Source organism: Acomys minous, assembly GCF_964271855.1.
Source record: "Acomys minous genome assembly, chromosome: 3".
Lineage (NCBI taxonomy): Eukaryota > Metazoa > Chordata > Mammalia > Rodentia > Muridae > Acomys > Acomys minous.
The window spans coordinates 141,033,658-141,060,408 of NC_140485.1; the positions used below are offsets into that span (position 1 = coordinate 141,033,658).

Below are 26,751 nucleotides of genomic sequence, written 5' to 3' on the forward strand. Positions count from 1 at the left end.
GTATATAGAGCATATTTGTGAGTGTGTGGTATCTGTGTGTGTGTGAGTGTGATGTACATGTGAGTGAGTGTGTGGTGTATATGTGTGAGTGACTGTGTGCATTGTGCATATGGTATAGGTATGTGTGTGATGTATGTGTATGAATGAATATATGTATTGTGTATGTTATATATGTGTGTAGGTATGTATGTTATGTATTAGTATATGTGACTATATGTGTATATGTGTTGTGAGAATGGGTGTGTATGTGTGTGTGTGTAATATGTGTCTGTGAATGCATGTGTGGTGTATGAATGTGTGTGAGTATGGTGTATGTGAGTGTATATATGTATGTGAGAGAGTGTATGTAAGTGTACATTGTATGTGTGTATGTTGCGTTTGTGTTAGTATATGTGGTGTGTGTATGTTGTGCTGTGTTAGTGTGTGTATGGCATATGTATGGTTTACAAGTCTGTGTGAGTGTGTGGCATATGTGTGCTTATAAGTGAATGTGTGTGGTATGTGTCTATGTGATTGTGTGTGAGTGTGTAAATGTATGTGTGATGTATGTATATGTATGTGGTTTCCTGTGCATATGTATACAGAGGCCAAGATCAATTTTGTGTGTTTTCTGGTGTTGCTTCTCACTTTGTTTTGAGACAGGGTTTCTCACTGAGCCTTGAGCTCATGTGTTCTCCTGGATGAGCTGGCTGGAGAGCCACAGGGGCTCCACCTGTCTCTGCCTCACTCCTCAGCATTAGCATTGAGCTTATAGGCAAGATCCACCCCAACCCCTACTCCCTGCCCTGGGACATTTTTGTTCTACATGGGTGCAGGGGATCTGAACTCAGGTCCCTTCACTCTTACAGCTGTCTCCTTACTCACCACGCTATCTCCTAGCCCCCTACTTCCTTTTCTGTATGAACCTTGAGTTTATCTTTTTCTAGGCCTCAGGGACAACTTTGACCTCTTTGTCAGAGGTCATAACTGGCGGTTCTTCAGTAGCATTTACAAGAACAATGCAGAAGTTTCCAGAAAGGCTCTGGTGGACTCATCTATCAGTTTGTCCAGAAAGAAAGACCTCTGAGCTCTGGCTGTGAGCTAAGCAGCCCCAAGAAAAGTTTTAAGTCAACACAGATTTGTAAGTAGGACTTTAGGATCGATTTCCTGTTGTCACATTTTAAAAAGAAACTGATTTAAAGTTCAGTTTATTATGGATTGAGAAGAGCTGGCAAAGCATTCAGGACAAATATTTTTGGGCTCAGAACATGCGTGAGGTCACTGTGCCCTCACACAATTCCTCTGTGGAGATGGCGCCCTGGTAATAGGAGCCGGGAAGCTGGAGGCCGTTCCTGGAAGCGCCCCTGGCTTGACTCATCCTTAATCCATTACCCAGGACGTCTCTTCAGGGCTGTGCATTGCTCCTTCCTCTGAAAGACATGGCCACATACTCCAGCTGTGACCTTCATGCATCCTTCAGTCTCCAGTAGCCTGCTGGCCACTTCCTGGAAGCCACTGGGGGGAAGGGAGGGGAAGCAAGGCCAGCCAACCAGGGCGTGAAGGGGCCAGAGGGGTCACACTCTTGGCAGCTTGGCTTAGGGTAACTGCAGAGTTGGGGGCTGTTCACCAGCTCCGCTTTGAAGGCTTGTATCGGGATGAAGCTCTGAAATGCTTCCTGAATTTAGTTCTGGGGCCTATGCCAAGTGAGTAATTGCATGACTTTTTAACAGCTTAGAGACACTAAGGACAGATGCATTTGAAATTCTGCAAGAGTAATAATTTGTTCTGACTTAAAAGAAATTGGACATGGAGGGGAAAGGGACCAGGGAATGGTGCTGTGGGAGCCACATAGGCCCTTTCTAGGTGCCACCAGTGACAACATCCCAGCACATGCGCTCATGTATCTGAGGGGGTCCAAATGGGGTGTGACCCGATTTTGTTTGGCGAAGTCCTGTTTGCTAGGGATGGCTTTCTGTGCTCATGACAGTTGTGAGGGTCCCCTCTGGAAACATCACTCCTGTTCTGGCATGGTGGGGGACGTGGACCTTTGTCCCACAGCACACAATCAAAGACTCTGGCAAAGAGAGGCTTCCCATGACGTAAACCAAGCTCACCAGTAAAGATCAGAGGGAGTCTATGGAAGATTTCAGAATGCACTGTCGTTTCAAGGCACATGAATGAGGTCACCGAATGTTTCCTCCGTGAAGGGAGCAATCTTACAATTCTTTAAAAAAGAAGGAAACAGCTCAGGATTTTTCAGATTGCCTGCCTGTTCGGTCTGTTTGACTAAAATCTGAAGGAGAGATAAATATTTGTTATCTTCCTTGTAGAATAAGTATTAGGGGTTGAGCACAAGTGAGGGACTGGATTGTTCCTCAGGGTTATGGAGGGAGAGTTCATCTCAGGCCACATGCTGTAGTGTAAGCTAGGGCATAGAGGTCATCCTGAACAACGTGTGAAGACAGCCAGAAATCCCTGCCTTGCTCCTCAATTGGCCCTCTGAGGCCCTCCCTTCTTGCCCTGGAGCCTGCCACGGCTTGAAGATATGCTAAGATGCAGTTCCTTTCTGGTGAAGTAGAGAGGTCACCTTGCATGAGACTGACCTGACGGTAGGACTAAGGCATGGGTAGCCCTAATAGTCTGTGAGGCCATTGACCTTCCTTCTCTTGTCTTGAAGCTTGTAAGTTTAATGGCAATGACCAGTTTTTGCTGATAGCTCACCATGCGTATGCAGAAAACTCTTGTTACACATTATTGTCACATGACCATAGAAAAACTGGAATGTCACACATCTGCCAGGATGTATGGGGTCTCAGAACTGTACTGCTTGTGTTCAGAAACCGGATCCATCACCTGTAAGCCTCAGGTACCATTAGTAACCTTAACCTCCCTCAGGCCTCATTCACAAAACGGAGACAGTAGAGAGCCTCTGTCTCATGAAGTTGTTAGGCTGAAATTCAACAATAAATGAAAATCATTAGCTTACTCACTGATATTAAGGTGTGTGTGTGTGTGTGTGTACACGGATGCATGCATATGCATATGGAGGTCAAAGGTTGATGTTGAGTGTCTTTCTCAACAGCTCTCTACCTTATATTTTAAGACAATATCTCTCTGAACTTAAAGCTGAGATTGGCTAGGCTGTCCTGCCAGCAAACTCTGGGGACCCATCTGTGTAATAGAAGCTTAGTTTCTTTAAAAACATAGTTATGTTAACATGTTTTTGTTTTAATCGCAAGTGTGGGATCTTAGTTTGGCTTTAGTTTGTCCAGGGCTGATAATTGCCTCATGCAGGGTGTGGTCTTTGCCAGCTGCAGTTAGTTTAATTCTGAGGACATTGAGGGATATAAGTATGAGAGCTCTGAGAATGAGACAGCGAGAACGAGAGAGAGAGAGAGAGAGAGAGAGAGAGAGAGAGAGAGAGAGAGAGAGAGAGAGAGAGAGAGATCAACTCTAAGTAGCTGGGAGAAGCAAGAGAGTTCTACAGCCCTCTCTCCACTCACCCTCTTTCACTCACACCTAGTGTTGGGTATTAGAAGGGACTGGGGTGGAGAAAGGAGGTAGAGGCAGAAAATATCACCAATAAAGTAGAGTTTAAAAACTAGCGTCAACACGCTTGTCTCTGTTTCCCCATCATAGGGTCACAGAAGTCATGAGTTCTTCCAGCTTTTAAGTGTGTGCAGGGGGTCCATACTTATGCTGTAGGGCTGGCACCTTAGCAGCTGAGCTCTCTCCCCAACACAGCAGCATTCATTTTTCACATAAACCGTGCTAGCCCTCAACCCTTCATGTAGTCAGAAGTGACCCTGCACTCCTTCGCTTTCTACTTGTACCTCCCAAGACTTGGGCTCTGAAGCATATGCTATGAGGTCTTGTTCTGCTGTGCTGCTGGGGGTCAAACCGAGGGCTTTGTGGTTCTAGGCCAGTGCTCTCCCACCTAAGCCATATTCTAAGCTTCAGCGGAAGCTATTTTTAAAGCATGGGACTGACAAATCTCCTAGTGAGCTTATAGGTTTGAGTTAAGGAAGGGCAAACTTGGGTGGCCCTGCCATCATGCCAACCCAGCCTGTACTGTGAGTGGGGTAGGGGGTGGGAGGAGCTTAGACAGGCTGGGCTGACATAAGGGAGCAGCTCCAGGATCTGACCCAAGAGGAATTAGTTCTAAGCTCACATTGCAGCACTGCAACTGTAACTCTGTAACACGGTAACACTGTAGCTGTAGAGGATACCCAAGGCCCTGAGAAATACCCACGGTTTGAGAGGAGGTAGATGCTACTTGCTTTAGCTTCACTTGCTTACTGGTTTAGGGCAGAGATAGGCATGGGAGCTGTCTCTGCAGACACTGCCCATTTCTATAGGCTGCGTGTCCTTTGGTTCCACCATGTACACACGATTTATAAGTCTGCAGTGCAGTCAGTCTCTGTGGGTCGACAGGACATAATCCAACATCCTTACAGACACTGTTGGCACACAGTCTTGGATGCTCAGGAACTGGGAGATCACCGCAGCATCTCGACTTTGCATGGCATATGAAGTGGGCAGGAAGTATTAGTTTTGGTAGATGTACATACACTTACTCTGTGTAAAAGGGGTCATGTAGTGAAGGAGTTTGCATCTTTATTTCCTCTGAATGTGACGCTAGGGAGTTGAGCCCTGGGCCTTGCACATGCTAAACAGGGGTTCTGCTTCTGAGCTGGACCTCACCCCAGGAATATATTGTTAAAACCTCCATTGACTAGGGCAGTATGCAAGCGGTTGGTTGTCTCCCCACACCCTGGTCTTTGTCATCCCTCTCTTTCTAGCATTTGTTGTTTAACTTTTTTCCCCCATAATAATTTTTTTTCTACATTCCTGGCAATTGAATGCAGGGCTTCACATGTGCTAGGCAGTCACTCTACCATTGACCTGTAACCTGTAATACTTTAAAGTTTTAAACTTTATTTTCTGTGTATGAGTATTTTGCCTGAGCATATGTCTGTTTACCGCCTGAGTGCAGTGCCTGCGGATGCCAGGAAAGAGAGTCAGGTTCCTTGGAACTAGAATTCCAGATGGTTGTGAACTGCCATGCGAGTGCTGGGGCTCAATGCTGGGTTCTTAACCACTAAGCCATTCCCTGAGTCCAACACCCTTTTCATTGATTTTGTTTCTGCTTGCACATATTAGTTATCACAGTTATGGCTTCATTATGGCATTTTACACACATATATAAAGTATTTTGTTACACCTAACTAGTTCCTTCCCACTTCTGCTGACTCCTTTTCCTGGCTCATCAATCCCTTTGCTGTTGTGAATAATCCATTATTCATGAGACCCTGAAAGACCACCAGGAGACGAAACCAATGCAAACATCAGAGGATCTTTATTCCATAGCTCAAGAGCTGGGCTCCCTACTGCCACCAATGCAGTGGAATCCAGAGGAGAGCACTGAGCTCTGGATTCAGGGTAACTTATAGGTTCCTCACCCTCCCAGTGCACTCAAAGCAGGGGAATTCCAGCCTGGTAAGCATCTATTGGTTAAAACACAGAAGGGGATACTGTGTTTTAAAGTGATTGGTTGTGAGAGGGCGCAGAACCACAAAGGGCTCCGGCTTCCTTTGTTCTCTGCAGTTGGGGGAGAAACATCTGGTCTCGGGTTTCAGGTGGAACATCCTGTCTTGTGCTGATTGGCTGCTGCTAGGAGAGAGGGGAAATTAGTACATTCCAGGAACAAAGCTACCCGACTTTAGTAAACTTTGGCCCAGTGACTCTGAAATCCAATTTTAATTCTTCTGGTCTCTCATTTCCTCCTCTGACAGGTACATTGAAGGGCAGATCATGGGTCTTCCTGAGGCTTTTTCTGAGTCGGCCTGTTGCAGGGCCAAATACTGTGCCCTTGTGACCACTATCTGTACCATTATCTGCCTGGCACCCAATCTTTGTTCGATGAAGGCAACCGATCTATTTAGAGTGCAGGGGCCAGTGTCTGAGTACTATCAGTAAGAGCCTTATGTTCTTATTTGTCCTATATGCCAGAAGGTTTCCCTTGACTTAGCAGTTCAACCTATAAAGCGTGACAATGGGTGAAGTCATTCTCTTCTGTAACTTCTTCCTGCTGACATTAGGGCTGCTCTTACTGGGCCTAGAAAGTCTGAAAAGCCAGTCAAAGGCTAGGTAATGAGGCACTTATCAAAAACATCTGTTTAGCTGTTCCAGTTGAAGAGATAGGAAGTCATATCTGTGGGACTGCTTTACATCGGCTTCCAGAGGTCCAGATCTCAGCACCTCTGGACAGAATCAATTAGCCAAGTAAAAATCTGCTGAGACAAATAGAGTAGGGACAGAAGTTAAAATTGTGTCTATAAGACAACTGGAGTAGACATATGCCTTTGAGACCCAGTAAAGCATGGACATTCTTTTCTCAGTCTAGAAGACTTGATATCCAGATTGCGCAGACTTGTTTTTAGCATGATGAGAAGCACCCTTAAGTCTATATTCAGAATACAACCAAAGGAAAATTAAAATCTCGAGCTTGGGGCTGATAAATAAGCAGCTTATCAGAACTCTATTGATGTCATTTTTTGTATATTTTAAATCTTCAGCTTGCATTTATGTACTTTAAACTTCTCTTAAGATCCTTTAATTTTTATAACTTACATTTGCCAACATTTAAACACTTTTTAGACGCTCAAATACTTAAACGCTTTCTTAGACCCGTAAATAATTTAGATTCTCATAATTTAAACTTTTATATCCTCAGACCTTACATAAACTTTATACCCTTTTTTATCCAGTCATTTATCAAGAGACATAGGCAGTTGATTACTGGGAGCAGTCATCCAAATGAAGGATTAGTAAAATGTTACATTGAAATCTGTTTACATTTTCACATGAAGCCTGTGAGCAAGGCAAGCCTATTTGCTTTTTTTAAATAAGAGACCTAGTACCTAGTAGTTTTAAATAGCCAATGAATTGACTAATGAACTAACAGTGAATCTAATTGTCCTTTAACTGTCAAGCTACCATTAGCTTAGCCATCGATGTGATCAGAGGCCTGAGAAGGATAAATTGTAACCTAGATAAATTTATGTATCAATTAAAATGACAGAGATGACTAGATAGCCATGTCCTATTAAATAGATGGTTGTCCCAGCTGTCTCCTGTGACAGGGTGGCACCCTGGGCAGAGACAGTATGCCATCAGGCAGAGTGGACAAGAGGCTGTTTCTGTGGACAGAGAACACAGAAGAGACTGACCTCACCTTGTGTTCAGCAATGTGAGAACATAACTCTGCGGGTGTCTAGTCTGTCCCCAGTCCAGGCTGAGCCCTAGCAGAGGGGGAGACGTTGGGAGCAGCTTTGCTCAGATCAGCATACCACACTCCAGGGTTGAAGACACCTGCCATTGTGCTGAAATCTGCTGAGACCTTGGGAACTACTGTTACGATCTGGGAATCTGTGTTTGTTACACAAACTTACGCATGTTAAGTGCCATATTCAACAAGTCTCTGACAAGCTTGAGGGTTAGCATATTTGAGTTAAGTGATCCTTGTATGTATCTAGTTATCTGCTCTAAACTATACTTCGCAAACATAAAATACAACGTCATGACTTATAATCTGCAGATGAGTGTTTGAGGACCACGTATGTCTATTTTTAGTATATCTGAATTGCTTGTTTCTAGCTATATATTGACTGATTATTTTAGGAAACACCTCTGATTAACTGAACTAGTACCTAACAAAATCATAAGCTTTAATTACCTAAACAGTTTGTGATAGTAGCTTTTAAAAGGACTAGAACTGCACATAGCATATTTAAGAATTATATAAGTATAATACCTTAAAAATTTTTATATATAGTATGCTGTAATCAAAATATAACCTTAATTTTGTATAAATATACAAAGAGTTGAACAACCAAAAACCATCCACCCCGTGTAGGGAATGAGGCATCATTCTCTTACAATTGTTTTATTAACTATCAGACAACTGATTCACTGATACAGCTGATCATAAACTGCATCAGTTATCAATGCAACTTTAAATATATTTCTGAACTAGTTTCACAACAAAACTTTTTTGTTGTTTTTTGTTTTTGTTGTTGTTGTTGTTTGTTTTTTTGAGACAGGGTCTCTTTGTGTTAGCTTTCGCTGTCCTGGACTCACTTTGTAGACCAGGCTGGCCTTGAACTCACAGCAATCCGCCTGCATCTGCCTCCTGAGTGCTGGGATTAAAGGCGCGTACCACCAAAACTTTTAATCATAGATACAGTCCATTGAGGGACTGGCAACCTTGCTGATTTGGCCACATTTCATCATTAAGACTGAACAGCAAAACTAGCTTAAAGAACAGAAGTTGCCCTTGGTGCTAAGCAGGGCGACTAAATGCAGTTGGCAGCCCTCAATAGAGTTGGCTGTGAACATATGAGTCTCTCATAACCAAGATGGCCACTGTTCACGTGACTGCCCTTAGACAAGACAGCATTGAAGCTACGGCTAAATGGCTCCCAACCACATGACTGCCCTTAGCCAAGATGGTGGTGAAGCTATGGCTAGATGGCTGCCAGCCATGTGACTGCCCTTAGACAAGATGGTGGTGAAGCTGTGGCTAGATGGCTGTCAGCCATGTGACTGCCCTTAGACAAGATGGTGGTAAAGCTATGGCTAGATGGATACTAGCAATGTGACTGCTCTTAGCCAAGATGGTGGTGAAGCTGTGGCTAGATGGCTGCCAGCCATGTGACTGCCCTTAGCCAAGATGGTGGTAAAGCTATGGCTACATGGCTGCCAGCCATGTGACTGCCCTTGGCCAAGATGGTGGTGAAGCTATGGCTACATGGCTGCCAGCCATGTGACTGCCCTTAGTCAAGATGGTGGTAAGGATGTGGCTTCATCCTTTTTATTACAGAATCAACATGGTGGCAAGCCACATGTTGTTAGAAGCTATAGCAAGCAATTTAAAAACAGCCATATTCAGAATATAAGGCCAAACATATTTCTAAGGAAGTAATTTTAACCTTTTTGAGAGTGAAGGTAGAGCATAAGAAACATAAGTTTTAGAAGACAGAACCCAAATTTTGACATTGTAAACAATTGAATATCTCTAAATTAATATATCCCAACTTAAAAGTATCTTTAGAATTACCCATTTCCAAGGTCTGCAATATAGCAATCTGTTACTCTGAATCAACCTTCATAACAAGCAGAGAGCTCATTAGGACCAAGAGGTTGTAAAATTGTTGTCTTATGCCACATGGCCATTTCAAGATGGTGGTGTCACATGGCAGGCTGCAGGCCATGTGATCCACATGGTTGCTGTTTAAAAATATCTGTGTTACAAACACGTATGCACACATATATGTTTTAAACAAGAGTTTGAACTTAAAATTTAAACATCATATGCAATAAGCAAATTATAAATTCTTAGATAAGAGTTCACAGTATAATCTTAAGATATATTGACTGGAGGTGCAGCTTTGATATCTTCTTAAAGAAACATTGTTTTAAATATTATCTTTTATAAGTCTAGGTTTTAATAAGGGACAAGAATTACATAAAAATCTTAATTTAAACATACCTTTGGAGACCTGTTGTCTTATGCCATGTGCTGTTTAGAATGGCTCCAACTCTAAATTACAAGTTTAAGTTAACCTTTTTGTTACAGATGTTAAAGATTTTTTTAAATCCCTCTTCATGCCATTGTTTCTTTACGTAAAGTGATTTATTTTCCTGTTCCAGGGACAGAATGAGGTAGCGGGCATTCATCTCCATTTTTGTTATGCACAAATTCTAATGGTTTGTTTCAACCAATAAAAACCATTTTGATAATCATTAGCCAAGAGCCAAGATTCTCTTTCTCCTCTCTTTTTACTTAAATAATTTATTCAGATTACATCCTAATTGTTATCCTCTCACTTGTATCTTTCCATTCCCCTCCCTCCCTCCCTCTTTCACCCTGTTCCCCTCCCCTAGGTCTGTGACAGAAGGGGACCTCCTCCCCCACCATATGATCACAGCCTATCAGGTCTCATCCTGGTAGCCTGCTTCCCCTTCCTCTGAGTGTCACCAGGCCTCCCCACCGAGGGGAAGTGTTCAAATAGGGGGACCAGAGCTCATGTCAGAGTCAGTGTTAAGGAACACAACTAATGCTATGTATATAATAGAGTATGTGTTATAGAATATGCTTTTGCTGTGGGTTTACTGCTTACGAATTTTATACATTGTTAATTAGAAGATAATTATGTCACTTCCCCTTTCTCTTTCCATGGCTCCTCTCTTTAACTCCTTTTGTGTCCTCCCACCTCAAGTTGATAGCTACTGTTTCTTTTTATTAATTGTGTGTTTGTGTGTGCGCGCGTGTGTGGTGTTAGGGCTGACCACTTTATATGAAGCCACAAATTGGGGATCTTGTCCCTGGAAGAGGACCTCTACAACCATATATCTATATTTTTAAGGGTATTTATTTGATTGGCATACAAACATGACTGCAGGCTGGGTAATCCATCCATGGTCTTCCACATGCTGGAGATGGAGAACCCAGTTCCTGTCTGCCCATGAACTGGAAGGCTCAGGACAAGGAACCCAGGAAGCAGCTTCGTTGTAAGCTAAGGATGCAGTGGCTTCCTGGGAGCGGCTGGTGTGAGTGTGTGTGGAAAGGTTAGACAAGGTTAAATCTGAGGCCATGGTGTACTCATTGTGGGGAGACGAAGCTGGCAGCACGCTGGCTGGCTTTCCCTTCCCCTCTTCTGTCTGGACCCATTGCTTTCTGCATGTCAGTCTCCTTGGATACATCCTCACAGACACACTGTGACTGTGCTTGGCCAATGCCCCAGGCATCTCTCGATCTAGATTACCATCACTGTAACCATCTCCGAGTCAGCTTGAAACGATCAATGCTGCACTAATTTGCTGCCCAAAGTGCCATTTCCTTATATTTGCATGTGGGGCATTACAGAAATTTTCAATTTTTCTCCACTCTGTTGGTGAAAAACATTCTTGCCTTAATTTTCTTTCTCTCTTTCTTTCTTGAATAGTGAGTTGTCTTTGTGTGTGTGTCTTCTTTTCTGTCAGGACAGGCCGTGGGTTAGAGCTGAGGACGGTGGTTACAACTCTGTCTAACACACAGCCACACTCCCTCGTCCCAGCTCAGCAGTCATCAGATCCTCTGTGGAAATGGTCCTGGGGCCCTTATTTTTCTCCGCCTGACAAATCCACAGGGCTCTTCTTGTCTCTGCCATGCATGCCGACTGTCACATTTCCAGCTTGCTGATGGATTGCGCGGCTGGTACCTGACATCTCAGAGCTGCTGTGGCTGGTGACATCACTGCAGGGTGTCTGCACTCCTTCTGAAGTGACAGCCTTGCCTGCCCAGTCTCTTCTCCCAGCTTGAAGGGCTCAGAGGGACCCTCCTGTGGGTAGAAAGTGGCAGGTCCTGTGGGGAGGGGTACAATGCAGCAAGTCCCCCAGGGTGAGGCCTGTTTGATAAACAGCTGATCCAGAGAAGGACCCCTTGACCTTGCCCGATGCATCCTCCAAACTCTTTTTATGAAATGTTACATCGGCAACACCCCTGTTAGGCTTCTGCCTTACCGGTGTGCACTTTAGTGTCAGTTCTTGGGGCAGCCGATTCTCTCCGCAGGCCAGGGAGAAGGCAGTGGTGCTGTGGAGTAGATTAGAAATAGGATGTGCTTCTCCCCACCCCCCGCCTAATTTCCTCTGTTCTACTCAAAAAAATAATATAATTTTATCTGCTAGTAAGACGCCAGCAGTAAATCCATTTTCTCTGACTCGCTCGTGTGTGAAGTTTTCCTATGGAAGCCACTCAGTGAACGTACACCGTGGCATTGATTTGTGTGTTTCTCTGTGCCTCATGGTGTTCCCATGCAGCCTAAGCTTGCAAGGAGCAGAGCAGAGAGCCAGTGTCTGCTGGCCTGGTGGCTGAGGTACACCTCATGCTGTGGAGGCAGTGACAGCTGAAGCCTCAGGAGGCCAGCATGGTAGGGGCTTGCAGGGGGCGTCTGTCACCTGTGGCTTTGACAGCGGTGACTGTCAGAGCCCTCAGAAGGACTGGCCTGCGTACAAGTTTGGCTTTTTTTTTTTTTATAACTTCTGCTTCTCACACATACCAGTTTCACTCCTTTTATTTATTCTTGTCTGGCTTAGGGAAACCACTGGACTGAAGAGTCAGAGAATACTAAGGTGCATTCATTCAAGAGCTAGCAAGATGGTTTAGTAGGTAAAGGCACCTCTGTCAAGGCTGAGGGCCAGAGTTCGATTCCTGGGATCGACATCATGCAGGGAGGATGTTGATTCTTACAAGCCGTCCTCTAAGCTCCACACATACCTCCCTCCTACAGTAGAGAAATAAGTGTAATTTTTAAAATGTAAAGCTGTTACTCTTTACAGGAAAGCTGGTGATGGTAGCGCCTGACAATGTGGTGGTGTGAGTGGGGCTCAGGGCGGAGTGTGCACACCCTGTTCTGCACTGCCAACATGGGCTTGGCAGCTGGGGCAGGGCTCAGATGTCCCTCTCCTTCGGGAGATGGTGTGTGGCCAGCACTCACACACTGAACCCCTCTTAGCCCCGGAAGCGAAGTGGAAGTTGCCGCTTGGCGCTCACCTACTGTGAGCTCAGCTCACCCTGCTTGGAGGAAGGAAGGTCCTTATCCATTTTTCTAGAAATTAACATTTAAGAATCGGTGGAGAACATAACTTGTACAAAATGGCAAAGGTGTTCAGTATTGGATCTGAGATTCAGGCTGTGCTTGATTATGAGGAATCAATCTATGCAGATTCATGATCAAGTCTAGGTCAGGTCATTGAAGGACGCCTTTGGCCTTTTGTAGTGGTCGTTCTGGGCTGATAGGAGTCAACTGAAGGGAGGCGGAGCTTTCCCATATTAAGGTAGCTGTGATGGCTTACCTCTTTGCTAATACAATGCTCACAAACGTGTAGCCCCATGTCTCTTCAGGTCACTGTGCACAGGGCAGGGCACAGGGACCAAGTTCATTGATGCTCCAGTGTGCCTGTATGGGGTAGGTTGACAGCCAGTGTGTTTTGAGGCCAGAAAAGACCAAGCTAACACTACAGCTTTGGTTCCCAAGGCTGGGGGGTCACATGCAAAACTCCCACCATCTTTAGTCTCAGGAGGAGAAGAAGAGGCAGAGAACCCAAAGACCTCGGGGTGGCGCACGCCTTTAATGCCAGCACTCGGGAAGCAGAGGCAGGCAGAGCTCTGTGAGTTCAAGGCCAGCTTGGTCTCCAAATCGAGTTCAGGACAGACAAGACTACAAGAGAAACTCTGTCTCGAAGAACAAAAGAAACCCAAAACAAACAAAACAAAAACCAAAAAACAAAAAGAAACCCAAAGACCTGGGAACAGTTGATCTTGGAGGCTGATTTCTTGTCAGCACAAGTCTATATTTTCCCACTTTATCCTGTTGAACCATTAACTATGGACAAACTTACAAACTTCTGAATTGTTTTAGGTTAACACAGACCCTAAAAACAAACATACCAGATGCCTTTGGGGAATTAATGACTTATATTCACCTAGAACACACTGATAGACATTTTTTCAATCAATGAAATTTCCCCCCTAAGAGTTAGTTAAGACAAAGTGCACTAAGAAAGTGGCTGTGTTCCTTAGGCGGAGGAAAAGGGGCTGATGCCTGTCATGGGCCAGACCTCCCACAGCAACCGCCCACGGAAAAGTGGATGCTGCTGTCTTGATTTGAGAGGTGAGGAAACTGAGCATTGCCAAGGAAGAGCTGTGGGTGGAAGAGGTTGGGATGGGGCTGGGCAGAAGTGTTGAGCCAGGAAAAAAGCCACAGTACAGAGCTATCTGCAGCAGTGGTTCTCAACACATGGGTCGCGACCCCTTTGGGGCAAACCAACATTTTCATGAGGGGCCTCCCCTAAGATCTGGAAAAACACAGATCTGTACACTATGATTCACAATGGTAGCAAAATGGAGTAGCAATAAAAATAATTTTATGGTTAGGGGTCACCACAACATGAGGAACTACATTAATGGGTCGCAGCATTAGGAAGGTTGAAAACTGCTAGAAGGCGACAGGAGAGGTTTATGGGGATGTCCGCCCTTTCTGTACATTATGTAACACTTCTCTGCTTATATTTTAAAGAACGTGTGTGTGTGTGTGTGTGTGTGTGTGTGTGTGTGTGTGTGTGTGTGTATGCACATGCATATGTTTGTGTGGTGGTGGACTGGGGCTGTAACCCTGGACATAATGGTACTTGGAGGTGTGTGGCTTTTGTAGGTAACTGGGATTAGATGGCATCCTGAGGACTCAGCCTCCCCAGTGGGATGGTGGAGAGGAAGAGGCAAAAGTGTTCCCTCTCCATCTCTCTCAATCATGTGAAGAGAGAGCTCCAAAGCTGCCAGCTATGACCAGCCTTAGAAGGGGCAGGTAGGCACCTTACCACGGACCTCCCAGCGCCCAGACCCACGGAAAGGCACACTTGTGCTACTTGAGTGGTCTAGTCTATAGAATTCTGTTATAGAAGACTGAACTGTGGGATGGAGAGAGAGAGAGAGAGAGAGAGAGAGAGAGAGAGAGAGAGAGAGAGAGAGAGAGAGAGAGGCCTGTCAGGGAAACGCTTGTCACACAAGCACCAGGGCCTGAGTTTGATACCGAGAAACCTTAGAACAAGCAAGGTGTTCTTACGATGTGCTCCTATAATTGCAGTGCTGGGATGCTTAGAAAAGAAGAGAGCAGGGCTTGCTGGCCAGGCAGCCTACTGTGCTGGGCAAGCCACAGGTCAGTAAGCACCCCATCCCAAAACAAGGTAGACTGCTCCTAAGGAGTGGTGCTTCTCCTTTGGCCTCCATGTGCATCTGTGTTCGTGAGTGTGTGTGCATGCCCCTCCCCACAAAAGCACACACACAAGTGCTCACATACATATAAACACACACACACATCGGCACACATGCAAGCATTCACATAAATACCAACACACACACACACAGGCACACGCACATGAGCAAAGATGAACTGGCAAGGCAGATTCAAACATGTTTTCTTAAAGTCAGCACTAGCTTCCTTCCCGGTGCTGGCCTGGTGCGGGACCTCTCCATCTACTCCCTTATAACGTGCCTTGCATCTGGCTTCTTTTCAGAATGTTGGCTTTATTCACACTGTATCGATTCCTCTGTGTCTCAGCCTCACGAGGCTCGTTAGTTTCCAGGTTCTCCCAGACACCTTATTTTCTCTTTGCATGGTACTAACATGCTGCCCTAGAGGGGAGGACTATTGACAGTTCTGGACAAGCTGACAGGAAAGGGTGGGGCCAGGCCTGGGGAGATGGCTCAGTTCTTAAAGGGCTTGCTGAGCAGTTGTGGGGACCTGAGTTAAATGCCCAGAACTCATGTCAAAAAGGTAGCAGCACAGGCTTGACATCCGGGCACTAGGGAGGCAGAGACAGCCTGACCCTTGTGGCTCAGCAAGTGGCCATCTTAGAATCAACACATCCTAGGTCTGCCAAGGTTTGACTAAAATATGTTGTGTTTTTCTCTTGATATTATCTCTGAAAAGAGTTATAAGAAGCATCCATTCAGAGGGCAAGATCCTCAAACCATAAGAGGTGTTTTAAGGGTTATGACGGGGAACTTTTCATTGGTGCTCAACTTCCTCGAATGCTGGCCTGCAGAATTTCAGTAGGAGTGAGGTGCTGAAAATGTTCTGTAAGACCCTGGCTTGGCAATCTCCCACCCGCGCGGTGACATAACCACTGTGTGTTGGGAGCTGAGTCAGAGCTGCGGAGCGAGACCGTGAACCAGGCTGCAGAGGGTACCTGGGAGCAGGTATGTTGGCACCAACTGTGTGGGGTACAAGGCTTCACAGGCTCATCAGAGTGGAGCAGAGTGGCTCAACTGCTACATATTTGGCTTTGGGGGACAGATAATTATCTGAAGAGGCCCTGCTGTTGCTGTGTGATATGTAGTCACATGTCTGTCCTCTACACGTTAGAAGCTCATGGTGTCACCTCCAATAGGACTGGTGAGAACACCTGAAGATCTTGTCCAGCGTCTCACGCGTGGGTCTCCTGATGATGGTGAGAGCCATCAAGTGTCAGGAAGCAGAGTCAGAGTGTTGGGAATCTCAGTGTCATAGTGGAACATGGCTGGGGGCTGGGAGCCAGGGAGCAAGTGCACGAGGGTAGAGTTTGAAGATGGTGGTCACATATACATAGGCAACAAGAGCTCTATTAAAGCCACACATGGCGGCCACTTGCTGAGTAGGGAGTTCACGGTAGACACTTTAAACTCATAAGTTCCTATTATTTTATAGTCACTCATCATTTCAGATACAAACCTTGGGGTTTGGGAGCACACTATGGCCTAAGCTTTCAGTCGGGGACATGGGAGCATACAGTGAATACTTTGGTGGTGGCGCTGACCCTGCAGTGGCTACTCTTCCTGTCACGCCTTGTCTGCTTTAGATGACAAAAGTCTACGGTTAAGAGCAAAGCGCTGTTTTGTTTCTCAGGAGACAGAGACAGGGGCCAAGCTCATGTCAGGGGTGAGTGATTTCTCCAATTTATTTGCACGATACCCATTGTTTTTGTTTGTTTGTTTTGGTGTGAACTCCTCTGTTAAGAACTCCATTGCTTTCCATCCCCCCCAATCCTGCTGACAAGTTCTCATGGTGACTGCCCCATCACGTTGCTCTCAGGACTCTGACCAATCCCCAGGCATCACTTGGGCCACTCCTGTTTGGTGATCCTGAGAAACTCCGGGCTGCCCCAGGCTCCTAGACCTGCCAGCTCCTTTATCTCACGTGCCCCTATCCAGCTGCTGCCTGACCCCGTCACCCCCACAGATGTGTACGAACACAACACCTCTCACTAGAGTGATCTCTTTCTGTCATCGCAACGTTGTTTGCTCTATTGTTTCCCTTCTAGAGTGCAAGCATCATGGGGCAGGGGTGTAGGGTGAGGGGTGGGGGGGCTGGGGGGGGAGGGGGTGACACATGCTGGATCTGATAGCCTCGCTGTCTGAAGTATCCCCCAGACCATAGTGGATTGTTGTCCAGTGATGGTGGGGCCTTTAGGGAGTGGGGTTCAGTGAGAGGATGGTGCAGTACCCTGGGTACCTCACTCCTTCCTTTTTCACCTTTTTACCTCCAGCTGCCAGAAAGTGCAGGATTTTTCCTGTATAATGTTTTCCTACCATGATGTGTATCCTTGCTGTGCCTAATTAACCCCACTGGCCAAAGGAGCAGGGTTATTCAGCCCAGAGATCAAACCTCTACAGCTACAAGCCCAAGAAAACCTTTCTTCTTTTTAAGTTTCAGGCCTTTCGTTTTAGTTATAAAATGCCGACTCAGAGGCCTTAGGAGAGTATAGGATGCTTAGCAGGCTCTAATTACAACAGTGCTGAGCTAGTGAGTTCACCTCATTGTCGGGCACATTGGTTCACTGGGATGAAGCCAGGGCAGGAGGATGTACGTACATGGATGCCCAAAGCTGGACCACACAGTGAGAGCCAACCAGCCTCTCATGTGACCTGCTTGAGAGGATGTACGTACATGGATGCCCAAAGCTGGACCACACAGTGAGAGCCAACCAGCCTCTCATGTGACTTGCTTGAGAGGATGTACGTACATGGATGCCCAAAACTGGACACCACAGTGAGAGCCAACCAGCCTCTCATGTGACCTGCTTGAGAGGATGTACCTACATGGATGCCCAAAACTGGACGCCACAGTGAGAGCCAACCAGCCTCTCATGTGACCTGCTTGAGAGGCTGCCTCCCTCTCTCCTGCTCCTGCAGCCAAGGCAGTCCTGGGAAGAACTGTAGTGAGTGACTTGGCAGTTTTTGAGTTGAGTGGCCATGGTCTCCTGGACTGTGTGAGACTGAGCTTGTTCTTGCCAGAGAAGAATAATCACATTTGGGAGAATAAAAGTTATTGCTGTGCATTGCTTAATATACCTAATAAGTGTTTAATAAAGGACGTAAAAGCCCCAGCTTTTCGCCTTTGTAAATGTCACTCAATCCATAACCTAATTACTTCAATTTTCCATTTATAAAATTAATTCATTTTGAAGGCATGAAAAATCAGCAAGAAATTTTCCTTCCTGGCCAAAGCCTTAGAAACCCAGATGAGTTCAAAGCCCTTTGGTCCTCCAAGGTCAAAAGCAGAGTGTTCAAGTCAGCTAAATGGACTTCCATGTCCACCCTGGCTCCCCAAGACTGGCCTGAAGAAAATCAATTAAAGCAGACACTGGATTCTCCGTTTTCACCACTCTCCCTCCCTCTCTGCTCATTTCTTCTTGCTTGGGAACTGCTTGATGCTGGGTCCCTTCAGCAGCAGCATCAAACTTGACAGTGTTTGAGGAAGGAAAGGAGAAACCAAATGAATTGTGTCAAGAACCTACAGCATGCTGTGTAGTTAGTGGGGGCAGCTCTGTGTTTTGTTTCTTATTTGACTCTCATCCTTTTGTTGAGAGAAGGGAGGCACGGATGAACAGCGGTCACATTGATATTGTCTAACAGTTAATAAAGACTTAATACATTCCAAATGTTGTGTGAAATGTTCTGCATAAATTATTTCATTTAATTCCTGTGAGTCTGTGAGGTAAGTATGATAATTACATCATTAACCCTGTGTTCTAGGTAAGAAAATGACTGTTTAGTGGAGGTAAATGACCTGTATAAATCCTGCAGCTTACAGACAAGTCTGATGTGGAATTAAAAATAGTTTGGTCCTACTTTAAACAGATCTAAGATATTTCCAATACCCCTTTAAGATCTTATGGATTGCAAATACTCCAGCAAGATGTAGCTCCCCTCCTTTACAGTGTCCAAGCATGCTTCATTTAGTCCCATGATAATCAGTAGTAGCAAATTTATGACTGACTGAGAGACATCCACCACACACAATGTACACACCCATGTAAACATGGCTGAGGTTGTGCAGCCCAGTCCTTTATGCTATGCCACTTACCAGCAGATTTGGCCTCCATCAAAATTCCTTGCTGGACACTGCCCTGTCCTTCACAAGGGAGCCCTAGCACATTAAAGGTATCACAGTGACCTTTGTGGTCCCCACTTGGAGCAGGGAACTATAGGGGACACTTGAGAATGGGGCCTTTGGAGGTGCAGTGGTCCCTACATGCACTGAAGAGATGGAGGTCCAGGAAGTAGAAATGCAGACTCAGCCCAGCAGGGACCAAACACCTGGGGAAGAAGCCCCTGCCCCTTGGGACACAACCTACATGGAATTCAGAGCTGTGTCATATCTAGATTGCGCCCCTGAGGGTCTGATGTTAAGCCTGTTGAAGCAGATTTACTGGGAGAACCGATGTCACCATGGGCTGGTGTGGCTTTATCAGACCATGGCAGACTCCTTGGGGAAAACCAACACAGCAAATACTAATTACATATTCCCTTTGCGTGAAGCGGCTTTAATATACCCTTGGCCTTTTGTTCTCTTCCACGCAGTGAGAACAACTACCATGATACTCTAGAAGTGAATACCACTCGCTCTTCTCTTCTCTCTTGGTCTCTCTGCACTGTGGGGGTATAGTTCTAATGTCAAGGACTCTATCTCCCTGAACTTACCTTACTCTTCTGTGACTCCTGCTCCGTGCTGAGGGCAGCCCCTCTCTTGAACAAGGCAGGTCCTCTCTCCAAGTCTGTCCCGGAATGACGGGGATGTATGGTCATGTCTGCACATTCCCAGCTGATAAACAGAATGATGCCTTTCCCTACCCAGACTGTAGGACTCCTAGGGGGTGTTGGTGGCTCTGAGGAAAGAAGGTCATTAGTGCCCTGTGCAGATGTCATAGGGAGCACATTGCCGGTGGCCTGGAAGCACCTGGTGGGACTTGACTGTAGAATACAATGTCCAGATCTCTAGGGTGACAGGTGTGGTCCAGGTGGAAAGATGAAGGTTCCTTCTCATTCTTGAGACGATGATTTTAAACACAAATGGATTGTAGTAGAGTGTTCCTAAAAGAATAATTAAAATATTCCCCTTAAAAAACCCAAAGCTCTTTTTAAAGTCTGATTTGATATATATAATCCTGCTACACTTACTCTTATAAAAACTTATAAAAATATATTTTAAAAACCCTGGGGGCTTGCTTGCAGTTTCAAAGGGTGAGTCTATGACCACCATGATGGGAATCACAGTGGCAGGCAGGAAGGCATGGTAATGGAGAAGCAGCTGTGATCTTTACATCTGATCCACCAGCGGTAGGCAGGCAGAGAGAGAAACTGGGCCAAGTGCAAGCTTTTGAAACCTCAAAGCCCACCCACCCCCAAGGACACACCTCCACCAGCAAGGCCACACCTTCTAATCCTTCCCAAACAGTTGCACTAAGTAGAGACCAAGCATTGAGATATGTGAACCTATGAGGGCTGTTCTCATCTGAACAACTACAACTTCTAAAACCGAGAAATTATGGGTGGGAGGGGACAGTGGGATTTTTCTCTTTGATTGTACTGATCTGCGAGGATCATACATGAGGCTAGAATCTTAGGCTTGGAGGAACTGAGATTGCTGATTGACAGCATTGTCTTTGTGTTTCTAGGATTTTCTTATGGTCATGTTCTCTAGCAGCACATAGAACACGTATTCTCTAGACCCCTCCCCCCAAAAAAAATACTGAAAATGTTGTGGACCTTGTCAAGTTGGAAAAGTGTTAGTTCTTGGGATGAAGTTTGTTCTCACTATGTATGTTTCATGCTGAGTCAGCTGTATGTTCAAAGATTAAAAACTGTAGCATTTTAACTCAGTAAAAATAATTGTATCATTTTTTTTAAATTAGGGTTGTGATCTCCCAGAATGCTGTCTGCCAGGGTGGTTGATGGTAATGCCAAGAAAATGGTGCTGTGCTTTGCACGAGGACAACTGGGAAGCCAGGTGAACTCCTAGCAGGGTGAGTGTCTTTAAAGTGACAGTCTTTGAAACTGTGCCTTTACTTTTTCTGCTTCCAGGTTGTATTCACATGTGGTGGTCAGAGAACCCCTCAGGTGCTCATCCCTGACTGCCTCCTTGTCTGAGACAGGGTCTCTTGTTTGCTGTTGTGGTCACTAAGCTAGCTGTCCAGTGTCCATCTCCCATCTCGCCAAAGTGGTGGAAATTTTGATGCATATCCTGGTTTATGTGGGTCCTGTCAGAGTCCAAACTCAAGGCCTCATGCCTGAACATCAAGGGCTTTATCAACGGAGCCACCTCCCAGCCTTGGGAACTTAGTTTTTAAAAAGCATAATGTGAGTGGTGAAATATACACACTGTGGGTTTTACATCCATTTCTAAACTATGGCACATTGTGGTATATGGGTGTTTGCTACAAAGGGGAGACCTGGGGCCTTTGGTGAGGGAGGGTGACCCTGAGACTCTGTGGCAGAGGCTGTCTGCACACTGCACTCAGAGAATGCTTGAGATGTGTCAGTACTGTGGAAAGCTGCAGCTGTCTGATAGCTCGTGTCTTTGATTGCCAGGATAGGAGATTCCTTACTGTCATGTGATTGGCTCAATGCACAGAAAACAGCTCATGGGTGCACAGTTTTGATCCTGAAATGTGACTATTCCATTTTAGCAATGATATTTAGTCATAATGCGGTGTGTTCATGAGTTTTTATTGTCAGTTGGACATATCTGGGAAGTGGAAACCTTAATTGAGAGTTTGCCCAGATCAGATGGGGCCCTGTGGCCATGTGTGTGTGTGTGTGGGGGCAGATGGGGTGGGATGGTGGTGGTAGGGGAGAGGGGATAGTCCTGACTGATTAATTTAGGAAGGCCACGCCCAGTGTGGGTGGAGCCATCTCTAAGATGGTGGGCCTGGGCTGTATAAGAAAGATGGCTGAGCAAGCCAGTGAGCGAGCTAAGAAACAGCAGGCTGTGATTCTGCTTCAGTTCCTACCCTGACTTCCGTCTGTGACAGGCCATGACCCGGAAGTATAAGTCAAGTAACCCTTTCCTCCCCTTAGTTGTTTTTGGTCATGGTGCTTGGGATGTCGATAGAAGAGGAGAAGTGATCACATGGGTTCAAGCATTCAAGGGTGTAACTGGAGAGCGTGGAGCAGGGAGGGAGGGTCTGGATGGCTGGTGAGGTTTTTGTATTGTTTTGTTTGTTTGTTTTGTTTAGTTTTAATGAGAGAGCTTTCTGGGTGCCCTGTGTGGCCTATGTGGCCAAGCGAGGTCTTGAGAGCATCAAGGGAGGAACTCAGCGTGTGAGTAAGGACTGGGCAACTCCATTGGTGGGGAGCTGGGGGGGTGTGGTTGGGGTTGTGGGGTCTGGGTGGTGCCGAGGTACCTCTCAGGAGCTTCTAGGGGAGGGTGAATAATGTGCAAACAGTGCTTCCCAGGTGAAGGAAGTCAGTCACTTTGGGAGTGAGATGATAAATTTACTAGGAAATAAGTCTTCCAGCTGAGTCTCACTGTGTCTTTAAAAGAATTACATTTTGTTTGTGTGATTATTATTTTTTATCTCTATGTGTATACGCATGTGTGTCACAGCATGTCTGGAGATGAGAGGACAACAGGCAAGAGACTCTTATCTCCTTCTTCTACGGGGATTTCCCAGGGCAAACTCAGGGGTAGGGGGTGGGGTTAGGTTTGGCAGCAGGCTCCCTACCTACAGCCAGCTCACCAGCCCCTCTTCCAGACTTTTGATGGCCAGTGCCTTGCAGAGTGGTGTGCCCTTGATCTTTTCCCACAGCTCGTGAGCCTGATGCTTGCTTGTGGGTGTAATGATGCAATGATACCTCCTAGGACACTCCCTTCCATGACATTTTTCAGACTCGTCTGATACATACATCAATACCCATCAAATCAGGGTTTTTTTTTTCTCTTAATACTGATGGTACAAATGGTGCCAGCCAAACTGTGCTTTTCAATGGTGTACTTCTGAATTGGCATCAGAAAGGTTTTGAGTACATTCTAGAGGATGTCAGTCAAGTGCTCTGTCTCTTACGGGGCCCTACAACCCTAATACTGATTCTGATGGGGAAACCATCTGACTTGCGCAAGCCTTGCAGTCCTTTCTGGACAGGACCAATTCCAGGGCAACAGGTACTCCTTTGAGCCTTCAACTTGAATGATCTCAATATGTTGCCAACAGTCCCTATGAGAAACCAGTAGGAAGGGCTCTTTCTTGCTGCCCAGAACAGGCGAGCATTGGTAGCAGAGCCCTAGACACAAGCCTGTGCTACCCAAGTCTCTGAGGAGGCATGGACTTGGGCTAGGACCAGGCTACCAACAGTTAACAGACAAACCCTAAGGTTCCATTGGCTCACGACCATGGAATTAACAATGCACCCAGCACACTCAATAGATGCTCTTCCGTGTGGTTCCCAGGGATCTGAATATAGTCTAGTTTTTTGCTTTTTGTTTTTTGACTCCATTAGCTTCTGTGTGTGGCTCTTGTGCACCATCCTTTGTTAGGAACTGGTGCTGTGGTCCTGTGAAGGAGGAGTAGTCAAATGAGGCCCCCGCACAGGCATCCACTTTCTAGTAACACGTGAAGGACAGCGACATCGTTTTTGGACAGTTGGTTGTTTCTCCAGCAGATTACCTGGTGCTTTGTTGTCCCTCTCTCACGCCCTTATCTTCTCCATGTGGGAAAGCCTACCATACACTCGTAGACTTTAAAGAGTCTGGATATTCTGACACTTTGAACATAATGTTTTTTTCCCCTTGAAGGGTTTTGAGGAACATCCATTATTTTTAATGAATTAATTGTGCGCGTGTACATGCTTGTAGAGATCAAATGCCAGTTTGTGGGGTCCAGATCTTTCCTCCCACCCTGTAACTTTCAGGATTTGAACTCAGGTTGCCCAGCTTGAAGGCAAATACTTACCTGCTGAGCACTCTTTGCTGGCCTTCACTAACCTTCTTGAAGAGCCCCGCGGAGACCCCTCTGCGTGGCCAGGGTGCATGGGCTCAACCCTTCACAGCCTCCGCTGGCTGGCCTGCCACGCTCTTGTGACTCAGTGGCAAAGAGAGTGGGTCTTCATGTTGTACGTAGCATTGCTATTATGGATGCCACTTCTGATCTCTGTGGTATGTATTGGTGTGGCGTCATTAGGGAGGGACTGCTCCCAGGCCATTGCATATGTCAAAGTTGGCTAGAGGAATTCACCGCGAATGCTGCATGCCAGGCAATCACATAGCCTCATCTAGAAAAATCTTGGATATTGCATTGTAGTGATAGTTGACATGACTTTTCAATAACCTAGAGATCTGCCCACTGGGGTCTCGATTTCATCTATAAATTTTAAAACTCCAAATGACGATAGACAATTCTGGCTAATAGCACACCACAGTTCCGTAAGTGCCGTTAGTTTGTCAGCTCCTTCTTCAGGCCCCAAGGAACAGGCTGCTTCTAGGCCATCTCCAGCTGCCATGGAGAGGCTGTCTCTGTTCTTGGCTCGTAGGTGTCTCTTGCGTCTGTGAGGCCAGCCTCAGTAGGTCCGACCCTCCCATGATCATGCTAGCACTGCTCTAACCTACTCTGTGTCCTCTTCTCTCCTGTCTCAAAGGCTCCATGCCCATATTAGCACCCCTGAATCATCAAGATTAATTTCTCTACCTCAATTCCGACTGATTACCAAACGTAGCCCTCTTGCGCCCTTATCTTCTTTCTCCACGTGGGAAAGCCTCCCATACACTCATAGAATTTGAATACTTTGTTATGGATGCCTTTGGGGGAGTGGAGGGGTCAGCTTTCTGTATAGTTAGATCTAACATCTTCGCATTGACTCATTGTTATTAAAATGTTAAAGCCCTTTATATCCAGACTTATTTCTTTCCATACTCCCTTTTTCCCTTTAGAAAGATTTCTTAATATAGAAATCTTCTGAAGCAGATTTTTTTTTTCTGATGCCTAATCCTGCTTTTGCTTCATAGCAACTATTTTAGGCATACTGGACCAGAATAGAGATGGTGTTGTATTATTTACCAGTAGCTATTAAGAGAAGATAATAATGCATATTATCATTTATTTTTCCTCCTTGGAGGCTCCAGCATCACTAGGAAATATGCCATGGTAGATAGCCAAGGCAAAGCAAGAGAAAGCGATCGAGCATTCAGTGTGGGAGGCAGCTATTGCCACAAATCAAACCTGGGGAGACTCTTCATTCAGTCTCTGTGAAGAATATTCCGAAGGAAAAAGAGAACTTTGAAATTAAATGCAAGATAGCATCGCTGTAGCACCTGCTGCATGGAAGCATACAGTGCACAGTTGGCACCTGCGTTCATGTCATCGCCCATATCTTCAGGTAACTAAAGGGATATTCTGAGTGAGCCTCCCCTAAGCCCAATGGTGGAAGAGGCCTTAGAGAGGCCATGGTTCCTCCATGTCCCTGGAGTTTGAGATTGCCTGCTGTTGGTCTGCCTCACTCCATTTCTCTCTGTGTGCAGCCTTCTGCATCTTTCCAAAGGAACTCTTGCCAGGCTCCTTGCAGGCACATGGTTCTGTTCATAGGAGGAAGGACAGCATCCTAGCACTAAGCATCTTAGGCTGGAGTCCAGCATCACTCACCTGCTCCCTGCATCCTTTCCCTGCATAGCATCTTTCTCATGCAGGTGCCAGCTGATGGTCCCCGGGGAGATCGTTTAGCCTGGCCTTCGGGAGGCCCGAAGGACAAGGACTTGGAAAGACAAGAAGAAATTCATTTAGCCAACAGCACAATGTGTGTCCAGGCACAATGGCCTTTTCCACAGGTGGATTCTGCTGGCCTGTGGCTTTGCTGTGTGAGAGGAGAAAGGCCCGCGAAGCTGCAGAAAGGAGAAGGCGGGCCAGCAAGCAGCAATCAATGCTGTCCTTTGTGCTGCCTGACATTTGAGGGGCTTCTTATCAGGATTGCTGGCTGCTTTATCTAAATGTATCTCCTTGGCTGCCAGGCAAGGCTGATAGGTAGGATGTGTGATGGCTCTGGAAGATATGGTTCCAGCTGCTATCACATTAGAAAGGCAGCCTGTCCCCACCTGCAGGGCCTGCCAGGGACAGAGAGGCTGGGAAGGTATGTGCCTCCTTTCTCTCTCAGGTGCAGTTGTGTTGTTCTTGTGGGCTGAGGGAAACTGCCAAATAGAAAACCCAGCCCAATCCCAGCCCTCATTGGCTCCCAAATTAGTGAAGCCTAAGCCAGAGGCAATTCAGAAGTGGACAGGAGAGCCCCCGGTATTTACATTGAGATTATATGCCCAACCCAGTGTTTGCTGGCTCCCACCCAACTCATATCTTCTCTCCACTCCCCAGACCCTGGCTAGACCTTTCTAGGAAGGCTAAAGCCAATCAACTTGGTAGGGTCTCTGAGCTTTCTCTCCAAGTCTGACCTTTCTTTAGGCCAGACCATGAGAGCCCATTTACCTAGTGTAGTGGTTCTCAACCTGTGGGTTGTGACCCCTTTGGGATTGTATATCAGATATTTACCTTGTGATTCATAACAGTATCAAAATTACTACAGCTATGAAATAGTAACAAAATAATTTCATGGGCGGGGGTGGGGGTTTACCATGAGGAACTGTATTAAAGGGTCGCAGCACTACAAAGGTTCAGAACCATTGACCTAAGATGATGCCTAACACGGCGCAGATGCTCAGCACTTCAGTCTCCACCGAATACACTGAGCCTGGTAATTAAATCTTTCATGGGGATGCAGATGCATCTGAGGGATAGCTGGTCTGATATGAGGCGGGGCAACAGCACAGGTAATGAGAGATTATGCCACAGCTCTCCGTCAGGATGACTCAAAACCCACCAAAAACCCAAAACGCCAATCTTGATGAGGATATTAAGAAACTTGACTCTTTGTGCACGGTT

General features: G+C 46.0%; 1 long non-coding RNA gene across 1 annotated transcript; it reads left to right on the forward strand.

The window, feature by feature from the left end:
* Positions 1–1,608: 1,608 nt before the first annotated feature.
* On the forward strand, positions 1,609–25,200 carry LOC311593553. The gene is made up of 3 exons (XR_014777751.1): positions 1,609–1,682; positions 20,752–20,862; positions 24,947–25,200. It is a non-coding gene; the product is annotated as an uncharacterized lncRNA (long non-coding RNA).
* The last annotated feature ends 1,551 nt before the right edge of the window (positions 25,201–26,751 follow it).